Source organism: Neocloeon triangulifer, unplaced genomic scaffold (assembly GCF_031216515.1).
Source record: "Neocloeon triangulifer isolate White Clay Creek 2 clone unplaced genomic scaffold, ASM3121651v1 ptg000014l, whole genome shotgun sequence".
Lineage (NCBI taxonomy): Eukaryota > Metazoa > Arthropoda > Insecta > Ephemeroptera > Baetidae > Neocloeon > Neocloeon triangulifer.
The window spans coordinates 17,871,788-17,886,570 of record NW_026775556.1 but is presented as its reverse complement, the minus strand read 5'-3'; the positions used below and the strand labels follow the sequence as shown (position 1 = coordinate 17,886,570).

The following is a 14,783-nucleotide window of genomic DNA, read 5'->3' as shown; positions in this document are numbered from 1 at the left end:
AGAAAGGGTGGGAGGGTGAAGGGGTGAAATTAACCGCGCGGCCTCCCTGCTGCATCAAAATTAGACGGCTGCTTTTTTCTTTTATCTCTCTGCTGTGAGGTCTCGTGTGCACTTGACATTCCATCTCCGACGGAAAAACACCGAGCCATAGAGAGAGAGAGAAGGGAAATTGTCAGACGCTAAGTGACATGCCAACCCTGAAGGCTGTTTGCTTATTCAGCGCAGAGAGCGCTGAGATTCGAAGAAAAAATAGCACTTTTCGAATTTATAAATTAATCAGTGGAGGAGATTTCTGGAAAAATTCACTCTCGAATTTTTTTCGCACTCTCATGCAGACGAGAAGAAACTGTCGGATAACTAAATATTCTACAAGAAAAATGACTTGCTGTGTGCGTTGGAAAAAAATATCAACATTTCAAGCGTGACACACGCCAGCAGAGAAAAACTCGGCGCGCAGCTTATGAAAATTTATGCTCGCTGAGGAATATATGCGACGGAATTCTAATATTTTCAGCTGCAGCGAGGGCGAAGAGGAGCGAGCGAAGGATTTACGGCGATTTTCGACGCCCAAGAAATATCCAAATGACCTAAATAAGTAGGCGGTTATCCTGGGGGAAAGACTGCTGCAACTTTTTGGGGAGGCAAAAAAAAAGTGAGAGAGAAAAAGAAAGCTCAACAAATTCAGAAAATTTGCAACCTGGCGGGCAGTGATAGAACTAAGAAGAAGTAATTCCAAATTAGTGAGTTTTTCTTTTACCAATTTTGGGGTGAGAGTTCCAAGGTTGATTCCATCGATTTTGCCATAATCGTTTTGCAAGGGATCCATTTGCCTATTGGACTGATGAGTTCCGTTGGGAAATCAGGTCTAAGAGCTGCGAAAATGGTCTTTTCCTCTCACCAGCAGGGTCCCCCGAGCCTATTCATTAGAATTAGATAAGAAAAGAGTTTGGAAAAACGGTAACGACTCTTTCTCTCTTTCACTCCCCCGGCGGATGAGAAGCGAGTTTTCTAGGTTTCTCTCTTTCTTTCTGTCAGCAGCAGAATTTTGGAGAGAAAGCGGCGACGGGCGAGTTAGGCAGCAACATTTCGGCAAAGAGCGCGACTTTTTATCGGAATCTCGCATCTCATTTCGCTGCTCTAAGTTGCCGGCCTCCAGCACACCCCCGACGGCGATAAAAAAAATGTATAAACTGCTCGAAAGATGGGAAGAGTTTGGAGTCAGGGCTTAATCTTAAAGTTGAGGAGGTGCAACGAAGTGCATTTTTGCAAAAATGCACACGGCAGCATTTTCAAAAGGACAAATTTAAATAGCTATTCATTTTTGAGATCAAAGGCTATCATGAGACGGTTTTTAAAGTTTGGAATAGTTTTAGAGATCCTATGTAATGAAAATAAGAAAGGTGTTAATTTTCATTACTAAACAGTGTGCCGGCAGTTTTTAATTAAAATATCCCTGAAAAGATTAATAAATCCAATAAATCAGTCAGGGTTTTTACTAATTGTATTTTTATTTTAACGTTCAAATATTTTTAGGCATGTTTTGTAGTATTATGATTACATGAATTTCAAGCTGCGACACGAATCAAAATTTTTAAGTATGTGTAAATTGAAGTTTAATGTTAAATAAAAACATTGCTAATTAAAGAGGTATTTTTAAAAATGGATCGTATTAATGAAAAAAAAAAACAATTATTGCTGATATCGTTTTCGAAAAAAGAAGCATCCAAGAAAATGATAAAAAAAAAACAGTGTTTTAGTTTTAAACAATTTGTAAATTTTAAATCTAGAAAAGCTGTAGGATTTATTACTTGTGATTTGTTTTCGTTCTTGTCTCTAAAGACTACCATTATTGTTTTGTTTTGTATACAAAGGAACACTTCAAAGTCCAATTCTTTTCTTCCTTCTTCTTTCTCATTTTTTTTTTTTCAATTTCAACATACTTAAAATTGCATTCTTCCCTTTTTATTTTTAGCTGTAATTATTAAAAAATATTGGTGACAACTTATTCTATACAATATTGATTTAGCATTTTTCTTTAAAAATTTGATTTTGAATTAAGCCTTTATTACAAAACAAGTATATTAATTTTAAGGTACCACGAAAGTCTGAAGTAGCCTGAAAATAAACCCCTGCAGACTTTGCCTCATTCACCCTTCATCTTGCTGCTCTCAAGGGTGTACATAATTACTTCATCTCATACTTGTTGTCGTCGCCGTCTCGTGCTCTGCGAGACACAATTGTACGTGCGTATATTCTCGGAGAGCAGTTCATTAAGAAAAGTTTGCAGGAAATTTAGTATATATATCTCGTGTCGACTCACACACATATGTACTTTTGGCGCGTGTCCGCAGAGGTGCGGTTTGGGCCGCTTTCGAGCAGCTGTGTTTTGCGAACTGAAACGTCCTCGCGGTGATGCAGTGCGCGGCGGCGCGCATGATGAAGAGCGCCTCTCGAAACCGTGCTTATTCCTCCAGAGGCTGCCGCCGCACCACTTTTTACGGCCACGCACCGCCGGCACCTGCACCCCGGCCGATTTGCATCTACCAAATTGGAGGCTTTCTCGTGATTAGACCGACGCAAGGTAATTTGGCACGAGAGAGAGGAAATAATTCGGCGGCCCAATAACTTTTTGATGGCTCCTTTATGTTGTATGTACCCGCCAGTGCTGGCTGCTTTTCTTCCTTCTTTTTGAAAGAAAGAAAGAGAGAAAGAAGGAGCGAGGCTGCACGCGAAAGAGACATTGATCTTGGCTCGTAAAGGAAAGGCACGCCTCAACATTGATTCCGTCCGCCTCCCCGATTACAGAAAAATTCCCATCATCGGATATTCTTCCAATTTGCATTTTTCCGTTCATCCCTCTTTTTGTTTCTCAGTCAGTTATAAGCAAGAGGGTGTCGAGATTAATGAGAGTTTTGTTCTGCAGACGGAAAATCAATCGGAAAAAAGTAAAAGTTCTGATCATCAAACGAGATTCGCATTGACAAAAAAGCCGCTCCTTGTAATCTTTTCTGCTTTAAATAATACAAACCAATTTAAGCATGAGACGTTTTATAAACATTTTTCTATTCAACCGGTTAAGGAATTATTGTAAATATTGTTTCTTATAACTGTCCATTTAAAAAAAAAAATTTTTTTATTATTATTTTTATTTATTATCAATTGCCAGAGAATTAACAACTTTTTAGTTTGCCAAAAATAAATAAAATGCACAAATATCTAAGCTAATACGGGCTAAAAAAAGGTTACATATTTTTCCTGGGGACATATTCCATTTCAATGTATAAAAGCCACAATTCAGTAATTCATTTTTCTTTGAAAGCCATGATGGTTTTACTGTTACTTTTTCAATTTCATATTAAAGAATTTTGTTGAAATAACTCTCTCTGTTTGAATAATAATTTATCTTTTAAGAAAAAATAAACAGGCAAGTACACATTTTTTTCCTCTCACCAGCCTGCTTTTGTCAAATTCAACAGCGCTGTTCTGCCGAAGTAAATTGAGTAATTACTCGTTCGGGCTTGTGGTGGTGCGTGTCCGTGGCTGCAAAGCGGCTGCTGACGTGACACAAACCGATACAATTCGCCGGCGGGGACTGATCGATGGCGTGTGACAGACACGGCGCGCGCTTTGCATATGTTTAGATGCGCCCTGCCGATAAGCCGCGGCCCCCGGGGGCTCCACGCGAACTTATCAACCAATTTGGTGCGGAATAACGCGCAAGCAAGGAGCATCGCGATCCAACCTCGTGACATACACAAGCGGTCGCCCTCGCGGCACAGAAGAGATGCGGGCCCGATCGATCGGCAAAAGTAGGCGACCTGCGTGTTCGGCGTGTCGAGCCGGTTGCATAAACTCAAAATTTGACTCCAATTAATAAATTAAATTGGTTATTTAAACTTTTATAATAATAAGAAATAATATTGCTAAAACCTCCATATATGGGCAGTGTTTGCCTCTTTGATAAAACAATAAATTATAATTATTATTTGAAACTGAAACCAGAAAAGAACGTAATAATAATATTAGTTTTTTCTACTCTTATTATTCATACAAAAGAATATTTATTTTATGTTAGTTAGTTGTAAATGAATTGCAGGCATTTTTTGTTTTTAATTTTAGGCATTTTTGAACATTTATAAAGAAACTTTAACAATAATATAATAATTTATTTTTTTATTTAATTTTAACGTATGCATATTTATTTCGATGTGATGCAGTTAATGATTAATAATCCATTCTAAGAATAATTCAACTAAATAGATCAAAAATTTCTGCCTACCGCATAATTAATTTAAATTGTTTTAAGCATGAATTCTTTTTTTTATTAATTCAAAATTCAAATACTAAAAGAAACGACGAATAAAAAGTAACAAAATTATAATTATGTGGAGCAACATTTTAACCACTACGACTTTTGAACAGTTTAACGTTTTTTTCTCCATCAGAGCTCAATTAAAAATTAAGAGGCGCGTGTTCTTTATAGGCTTTCATGTTCGTGCTGCTGCAAAAACTGGCCCAGCACGTAATTCTCCTATTTAAAACTTTTCTTCCGGCGGTTCCGGACAATAAAGGCTCATTAGTTTTACAGCCTCTTTCGAATTTTGCGAAAGCGGCACGGACAAACTTTCCACGTACATGCACTCGTTGGCGGAGTAAATTCACGTCCTTGAGAAAAATCACGTGTTAATTACCTTGACGAAGCCGGTTATTACGTTCGAGAATATTGATCAAGGCGGAGGTACGTTTTTTCAGCCGGCAAAAAGTGCATGTTTCACCAGCAAGCTGAGATGTGACACCTCGGTGGCGGCGCCTCGGGCTGAAAAATCGGGCGACACGTCAAGAAGAAAAGAGACGCGGCGTATTAACCTCGCAGAGCCGTGTGTTCCTGTCATAGCTAACCCCGCAGCCGTGTCGTTTTGACAGCGTCAATGTGCCAAAATCGCCAATCAAAAGCAGCGTCAAGGCGATAAAAAGTCCGAAAAGTCGGTCGGACGTTTTAAAAGTACGACAATTTTTTTCAGAATTACTTTTAAAGAAGATTCAATGTTTTTTACTGCGCAATTTTTCTTACATTTTTTTTTCTAGGAAATTTCCAAAGCAATATAGAATCTGAAAGTGCGTGGAAAATTCAATCTGAATTGTTTTTTAATTGGTAATAATTTTTTTTTTTAATTTTTCTCTTCAAACGAGTTCTAAATTGAAGTAGAAATTTGACTAAATAAGAAGCATCTTGTAAAAAAAAAAATAAAAGCAGAAATTTTATTAGTCTCTGCTTGGAGTGTTTTCTCTCTTTTGAAAGTTTGGAACGGAAGGAAGGGAATAAAAGATCTCCCATCGCGATGCACGCTCGAGCTCTTCCTGATCCGAATTAAAGGTGGCACGCAAAATCTGATCCCCTTTGTTTCGTGGGGCAAAATTCGGTCTGACGCGCGATACACAAAAAGCAGAAGCAATTCATTCATGCCTTATCGCTTCCGTCTGACAAAACGCGACGCCGAAAAGTGCCAAAAGTTTGCGATAACTCACCTTTTCGCTCCGGCACACAGATGGGGATTTCACCGTCCTGAAATCATAAACAACAAAAGTGAGCAAAAAATATACTGTGATGGCAAAGATCATAAATTTTCAGTGATGTTTTTATAAGACGAATAAGAGATCAGGAATTTTACAGATTTTTAATAGGACAGACACAATATTGCATTCTTCAAATTGAATTTCAAGATATTGTTTAAATGCAAAATTTTAACGCAATAAAAAACTCCTAATTGCACAGCTAGGAGTGGAACAGAAAAAAAATATTTTAAATATTATTTGATTAAAGTACTTTTCAACGAGAATATAAAATCTTTTTCACGTTAATTTTAATATTCAGCAGCGTTTTAAATCCACCGCACGAAGTTAAAAGTTGATCAATCCTGGCGGTGCAGCAGCGCGCCAATTTGCACTAGTTTGCGCTTCACAAGAGCGTAATTAGCGTAATGCAATCCGCACCAGCCTTTCGCCCATTCATATTTGATGGCGGGTGCAACTGGGCGCGGCCGTTTGCAGGCAGTTGACAGCGCAATTTAACGCCGGCGGAGCAAATTAAGTGAGTGGTGCACGTTTTTGTGCATCCGTATTATGCAGTCACCACCCGACCCGCTGCTGAATTCAATTTTTGCACCGCCACTAAATTAAATAGATGTCCCATGTTCAACATTCATCGACCGTGCAATGACCTGACTGCAACATTGGCACGTAATCCAGAACCGGGGAAAACATTGGTGTACTTTTGATAAAGTAATTTTTCTCTCTCTTATTGTTAGTGTGAATAAAAAGTAGTAACTTTGTATTTATAATAGATGTATTTAGATAGGGGCAGCAAAAAATATAGGAAATTTAATTGATAAAAGTGGTTTTAAGTTTAAAATTTACATTTTTGTCCTTAAGGTTTGTGATTTTAGATGGGAAAACTTAAACCTAATATCGCTTCTCTATAATTAGATTTTAATTGTTCACCATAGATTTTTTAATCAAATGGTTTAGGTTTAGGGTTATTGAGGATTTTCGAATATTAAAATGTTAGTAATTTTTTTTCTTCATATTATTCTAAAATTATTTCAATTGGTTTAAATGGGACAAAAATATAGTAGTAATTATTTTATTTATTATTTAATTGCACATTAATTTGTTCACTTCAATTTATTTTCAGATATTATATTAAATAAGTTGGTGGCTAATTTATAAAGCTTAAATTATCATGGCGACCATTGCTGTGAATGAGACATGAGTAGCTTTGAAGCAGCCTTGTGTAGGAAATGCACCGTTTAATTCAACGCAAAGCTTTTACCGCGAGCGCGCACTTGAATTAATGCACTTGTGTGTCGTACGAACATTAAGAGGAGCCGTCGTCGTCATCACTAATGAAACACACACGTCGGCTTTTACTCGGTCGGCCGACGTGAATTATTAATCTGCTCGATATGTACCTACTGCCTTTTGGCCGTGCAGCAGCCTTTGATGGTCAACAAAAGCGAGTGGCCGCAAAACGTAAAAGAGCTTTTGCGCTCTTTCCCATTCCGTTTGTTTCCTCACTTTTGGATGGAGAGAGCCAAAAACTTTTCCCTCTCCAGCTTGCCACTTTTCTTTGTATGCAAACTTGCCAAGTCGAGAGCGAAATTGGCTCTCTTCGCAGGAGTGTGTTTGTGCTTGACCAAAATTAGTCTCATTTCGCACGCAATTTGGCTAAACGCAATTCCGAGCGAGCGCCAATTTCGCCTCTCAGGTGCAGGAAAACGTCCGGATTTCCTCGCGCGCTACAAGACACACTCGGTACACAACTGAACTCGCAATCTGCAATTTGCGTCTGGAGCGAAAATTCATGGTAATTACACGCAGTGCCGCTTTCTGAGCCAAAAAGGTACGCCGACGGTTAACCCAAATATGGCGAAATTAAAGGTAAAAGAGGAAAATCACGTACGTTCTCTCAAGAATTTAATGATATTAATTAAAACTAAATCAATTATTTAAAATTAAATTTTAATAACAAGACATAGATGTATTATAATAATTGAAATTAATTCCTTAACGGAAAGTGAATTAAATGAAACTTGATATTTGCATACAAACTTAATGCATTGATTTTCAATATATAATCTTTTTAGATCTAATTAAATAAGGAAAAACACAGTAGTCCAATTAAAATTACTCAAAATATAGAAATTTATTGTCTTTATTGATTTATTTAAGAAACTCTGGCCATGCTAACATGCTATAATATTTAAGAATAAAAAATTTATTCCAAAAATATGGTAAATGAAATTTAATCTCAGATGAAAAGATAACTTACATGAAATCGGAATCAAACAAAACTAAATTTTTTAATTTTTAATTTCTTCAATTTTTCTTTCGATTTTTTTATGTGTTCATTTGTTTATTAGACGTTTTAAGATTTTTCCGAGGATTATTCACTTTAATATTTTCGACTTGAGAGTTTTCCTAACCAAAAAATAACGGCCCCAGTTATATCAATTTGAGTTTAAACAAGTTGAACAGGTACATTTTAATCGGGAGACTGAAATCGCGATTCAAGTGATTAAGATTTCAATAATAATTAGTCAAGTTGTCAAATGAAATTTTTGAGCAAATTACAAGCAGTTGGACACGGAACCGAAAATTAATCGCACCATTGGGCCGGTGCCGAAAAAGCCTTGGCAACGCAGCGAACGAGATTTTATCGACTAGCCAGGGAAAAAGTGCGCGCACAAAAGGCTCGCCGAGAGGAAACAGACATTTTCTACTGAGCACGCAATATTTTTTGTGCATTCATACTCCAAGTGTACACGAGAGTGGTGGGATCGAGACAGGGTGGAGAACGGATTAAATCGCGGAGAGTGATTTATATACACACTCTTTTATTTTCCCTCTTCCCTTTGGCGCTGCTCCGATGGAATTTTAATTTTTCCCTCGATTTTATCAGCAAAAGCGAGGCGGCCGCTTCGACATTATCTATCGCTCACTGGCACACAACACAGTCTGCTGCGAACTTTTATACAAAGTGGACGGATTAGGAGGTTATCGCACGCCCGAGAGAAACCAAGTCTGAGCAAAGGGGCTTTTCTCTCTCTTTCCGGCGCGCAGACTCCATTATTTTAAAGGCATGTATCAATGTATGTAATCTTGGGGCTCTCGATAATGCTATTTATGGACTTTATTCGGAGGAGTTTTTCAAGCGGCCGAGCCAACAAGGGGAAAAGTTTGAACTTTTAAAGCTTTTCTGAGTTAAAGAGTAATTACGTGCGATAAAGATTTGGAAAGTTGAAAACAAGTTCTTACGATGCTAAAGGGGCACCTGTCGATTTAACTTTGTTGGTTGATATAAAAAAGAACGCAATCTCTCATTTTCATTAACACAAATCCTATGTTTCAATCGATTTGAACTTCAAACAGACAATTTAACGTTTTACTTAAATTTTCATTAAATATTTTAATAAGTTTTAAATAGAACAACTGTTGTTTTTGTAACGTTAAATCTACTTCAAATCCCAATTAATTTATCAGTTTTTAAATTTATTTCTTTATTATTTTCCTCATAGTTTGCATGCATGTTGTAAAATTTTGAGAAAAAGTTATCGGGTGTAATTTTTTAGCAGTGGATCCTTCTTTAAGTTAAATAATTGAAATAATTGCAAGTATAGCCGTTTCTTGTTCTTGAATTTACCTCTTGTTCTCCATTAATTTAAGGACTTTAATTGCATAGTAAACTTGTTGCGCATCAATTAAGTTGAAATTTTGAATGATCGCACAAATAGAGGCTTCTGTGTCTATGCAAATAAGAAGTTTTCCAACAATATACAATTATAAATATGTCATTATTTTCAAAATTCAAAAGTCGAATATGTCAACAGAAAATAATATTATTATTCCTCACTAGCGATGCGCAAGAGCTGAATGAATCCTTACTCGATAGGAAAGCTATTTTGGTAAATAAAAAAATATATAAAGGTTTATTTGGTTCTGATTCTGAGAAAAGCAGCAGGGGCTGTTGTTGTCGTTGTATTTTGGCCGGGGTTGCTTTGGAGAACCTTTATGATCTCTGATATATTGAATGAAATATTCTTTCTGAATTAATCTAAAAATCTATTTCCTCTAGGTTTTTTTTAACGTAAATACTAAAAAAAACCTCTTTATGATATATTTTTTTATAGCAACACCAGAAAACCGCTCAAAAGCAAACAAAATGCTGTTCATTCATTTTTGCTGAATATACGAGATGTCAAAGCGTTTGCAAAATTTTCTAGTTAGGTCGTCAAGGACTGAACGTAAGCGGTTGGAATGGCAAATACTAAATTTGGAAAAGCAAAACGAGGAAATTTTGCCTCGTGAAAACCCAACTTTAGCAAACATGCTGCTGAGCAAACACATCAAGTTGTAAAGTAGCTGAAAGTCAAAGTTGTTTATTTTTCACAAATAAATAAATGGAGAACACCTACGCGGATTAACTCATCCAGCATGACGTGCAATTTGTTGTAAAACTAAAATTAATTAACATAATTCGGCGAATCCTTATAAAACATGACTTGTATGAGTCGATCCATCTCCATTCCAGCCAGCGTGGACTTTACTGGCTCTCGCAAAACTTTAGCTCTCCGCGTATTACTATGTGACCTAAATATTAACGAGACGACACTGCATCGCTCGCTCTCTATCTCTGCGGAGAGCTTCATCCGGCCCGACTGGAAATGTATGTAAGCCGGCTTGTTCCGCCGCTTTATTAGGCTGAGCAGAAAGGATGAGGCGGCGCGCGCGGAATCAATACATCGGCAAATTGCCTCGTGCAAAGTGCAATCGATACATTTTCATACACCACAAAACACAACAGGCAAACTTTCTTGAGATAACCGCGACTGTTGTGAGGTCGTGTAGGATTGTGCAAATGGTGAATCTAAACGACATGTTATGGAACTTGCAAATGACGATAAGTTTATCAACTATGTTTCTTGTTGGTTAATTGAAATTTTCATTTCCTAACAATTATGAGTGGTCATATTTTTTTTTCAGGCCAAGACTTGTCGGTCTGTGCACTTTTTGGGCTTTACAGAAGGCAGGTTCAAATCTTAGAGCTATTTGGGTATTTATATTTTATTACTTCTTATTTCTATTATTTTTATTCTATTATAATCATTCATCATTTATTTCTGCCAATAATTTTTCATTAAGAAAACATAATTTACAAAAAAACATTTTGAATCAATTATACAATGTTTTATATTTTTTCTGTAAGAGAAGATATAATTTACATCATTTACTTATATATTATGTATAGTTTATTTTTTATAATTTTATTTATTTTTATTATAATTTATTTTCTTTGCATACAAATTTAATTTCTCCCGCTCTTCTTATCGCTACATTTTTGCTTAATTTGCAGACTGCAGACAATTTAAGTAGTTATTTAATCTGCCACACGTATGAATGACAAATACAGACACAAAAATTAAAATTTTATGTGAATATCGGGTTTGTAATGAGTGAAGATGTATAAGAAGTATTAGCAAATAATTTCAAATACAATGATCTAAAATTAATTTTCAATCACTGCCATTGACATGACCTTATGATGGAAAACCTTTTCATTATTATTGATGAGGTTGGAGTCTAATATATTTACGTAGCCACTTGATTTTCATTGAGTAAGCGAAATGACGCGAGAGCATTGTTTTATTTATATTGGCGAATATTTATCAAAATAGCCAGGAGTCGATCCATCTCTGCCAGCGACACAATTCACAAAGGACGAATAGACCGGCCAGTCTCTCTCTTTTGCGTTTTGACGGTCTGCGCACACGGATAATGACGGATTGGCTCATTACGCGCTCCGACCACCCTCCAGCGATCACAAACAATGCACCCGACGCCCACCATTGTCACGAGACGCGGTGAAAAATATGCGCCATCAAACTTTCATGCATCGATCGGTTGTGCCTGTTATTGAAAAACAACAAAATTAACAAATCTATTTTTGCACTTATTTTTGGATGTTAAAAAAACCTTGGTTATATAGCTTAAAAATATGTATTAAGTTAAAACAAAATTAATTTAAAATTTTATTTTCCCATTATAAAATTTATATATTAAAATGTTAATATATCAAGAAAAAGATCATCACCGTGTTTGTTCACATTTTCTATTTTTATCCTGGTGAAAGGGTTCGCCGCAGAGATTTATGACTCTATTTGCCACGAACATTTGCATGTTATCATTTTTAATAAAAGCAGCTGGGGAAACTCACCCCCTCCTCCCTATTCGTATAAAAATAAATAGTCGTCATCTTCTTTCTCATGGAAAAAAAGAGCAACGAACGCTCGCTAGTGCCTCCTTTTCCGAATTCGCTTTTCTTCGACCCGTGCAGATTCGACCCGATTATTAATCAGCATAGCGTGAGTAGACGCGCCTCTTTCCACGCTCGTCTATATAATTTAAAACTTATCATTTTCCCCTGGCTGCTCTTAAATCAAGCGCCGGGCTGTAATTAGGAAACATAAGCACATCCCGCGGCTATTAATTAACCCCCGAGGATGCGTGACGCGTCTCGCCCCCGCGCAGCTCGAATTTAGCGACGATCACGCTTCGCTGCTGCGAATCTGCAAGAACGAGTACCAAGCTAGTCCAGGTATAGATTAAATTCAGGGCGACTTCAACTTAACGTGTCGCCTCCGATTGAGAAACAAAATTATAAAATCTAATTCACAACCAGGTTCGCCAAACTTTTAAAAGGAAACGGTGAAGAAATTTTTTTATTAAAATATTTATGCGGAGGAGATGTTGTTATACTTTTTTGTTTCAACATTTTCAAGTGGCCCAAATTTACAAGAAACATTATTTGTTTTGGAATAAAAAATATGTAACCAACTTTGGAGATAGTGTTGAAGTTTATATCCCGGCTTTTCTTGGATCAATTGTTTGAGCTGAAGTTTATTTTTTGTAGAAACAACAATATTCCGCTCTGCATGTTTTGACTGAGGGCGAAAGAATAAACGACTCAAACAAGCCAACAAGGTAAAGCCGAATTTCAATTCAAACACTATTCATTGATTTGAATCAACCCTCAATTGTGAAATTCTTCTAAAAAAAATAAAGATAATTTTAAAAATTTCTTGATAAATATTAAATTAGAATTAAATTTATTGCCTGCTATGTTGATATTTTCCTTAATGGTTTGCCTTACATTCGCATCAACTTGATAATGAAAATATTGTAATTTATACTTCATGCAAATGCTGCTACAAAAAGAAGATGTTATTTACATCAAGTTTGTATTTTAAAAGTCTTTACTCTTTATTAATATCTTGTATTAGAAGTAATTTGAACAATCAAGAAGACAAAAAGAAAACATTTAAAAAAATGATTTTCTTCGAATTTTTCTACTTCATTATAAAAAGGGTTCATGATTTTTAAAGCAACCAAAACTATATTTTAAAATTCTATTTCAGTTTTGAAATTGTTTCAGGATAAAAAAAAAATGATTTTTTCTGTAGAAAACAAATCACGATTTTAATAATTTTCACTGAACGTCAACTTTAATTCATTTTATTCTGCTCAATTTCTGTTTGACAATGTGTATTTGTGCATCACTCTCATCTTACATATATAAACACATATGTACATGACTTACATTGAAGCTAAAATCCTTTATAATCTACCACATGGTGGGACAATTTTTATGTGCTTTACCTTTTTATCTAAATTTGAATTTTTGGAAAAACAAAAAGCCGACGGTGCCATAATGCACGCATCCAGCCGAAAGCGCTCGGGGCATAATCAGATTGCTGGGCGTGCAACAAAGCCCTAAAACGGGCTCGCCACTTTGCGAATATGTACATCAATTTCATGGACTTTCATGTACATATAGGAGGGAATTTTGTTTCGCTCGGCAGCAGCTCTTTTTTGCCGGCGAAATTATTGTGCCCGTGCGCGCGACAAATCGGCTTTCCCATTTCATATTCCGATGAGCAGCAGTCGAGCTCTTTTTTTACTGCACAGCATTGTTTGCTGGTGGAAAAGGCATTCAGAAAAGCGACCGAGAAAAATTTTAATATTCACGTGCACATACTCGGCGAATAATTTTCGCTAAAAGCCTCCGCGGCTGTGTTGCTGCGAATTTCTTCTCTTCAGCTCTATTTCCTCTGTATGCAATGCAACTGACTTTTTTTCAAAACGATGGATATTTCTATTTGATACAAGAGAGATTTACTGAGAAAGCATTTTTTTTTTCGCTACCGATTATGAATATTGCTGCATTAGTAATTACTTTCAGGATAATGGATTGTAAAAATCACAGATTTATCTGTCTGTGTGATATAATTATTGTTAATGAATTTTTGTTTCTATTTAAAATACCCGTCATGGATAGCCAAATCCAAATAATTTTATAATGTGCGATGAATTTACCACAAAATGAATAAATATTGATAAAAATATTAAAATTAGTTGTGAAAATAATGCTCTTTTGAGGATAACAAGGATTGACGACTGCAACAAAACAAACATTAAAATTTTGTATTTTATATTAATTTGAAAATATGTATAATTAATTTTTTTAATATTCAACAGCAAATAAAGAAGGCGCAACTAAGTTTTAATTACTTCTTAAATAATGGAGGGATGGAGAAATAGTTTCTATCATTTTGCTGAGCCTATCGCGCTTAAAAAAAAAATTAAATTAATATATAATAATATATTAATATATATAAGTTCAATTAAAGAAAACTCATTCAAAAGCTGAATTTGATGAAATTCAAAATCTATTATTTATTAACATTATTTAATTATTTAGTTCACCTTCAGTGCAAGGTTTAATTAACTGAAATATTTCAATCATTTTTTTATTACTTATATTAAAATATGAGTAAAAAAAATTTAAATTGGGCGCGAATCTCACATTATTTGTTCTCAACAAAAATTGCTATTTAGAGCACACTATCCTTCCTCAATGTTGCGTTTGTCGAGGAGGACGCAGTTGGCCAACAAGAGACACTCTTTCCTTCTTGCTGTCCGGTCGAAATTTAGATAAATGACACCGACGGGCCAGCTGGTGGCCGCCAAGGAGGCGCGTTTCGTGTCACTCCAATTTCCTTCCCTTTCGGCGTTAATATCCATTTGCATCTCAAATCAATCACAATTACCCCAGTTTCTGAGCTGCGGATTCCTCAACATGTCGCCGGCCATTCTCGCTCTATACCTGCTGCTATGCGTGTGGTGGGGAAAGTTTTGCCTCTTTTAGCATGCGGAGCAAAGTTCGGAAG

At 36.0% G+C, this 14,783-nt stretch overlaps 1 protein-coding gene across 1 annotated transcript in view; it reads right to left on the bottom strand.

Moving 5' to 3' along the window:
- The window catches only part of LOC132200328 (leucine-rich repeat-containing protein 24), a 188,953-nt gene that overhangs the window by 129,519 nt on the left and 44,651 nt on the right, over positions 1–14,783 (bottom strand). Inside the window, exon 2 of the mRNA XM_059625720.1 lies at positions 5,527–5,563. The gene's annotated coding sequence lies outside the window, so the exon portion shown is untranslated. The remainder of the gene's footprint in view (positions 1–5,526; positions 5,564–14,783) is intronic.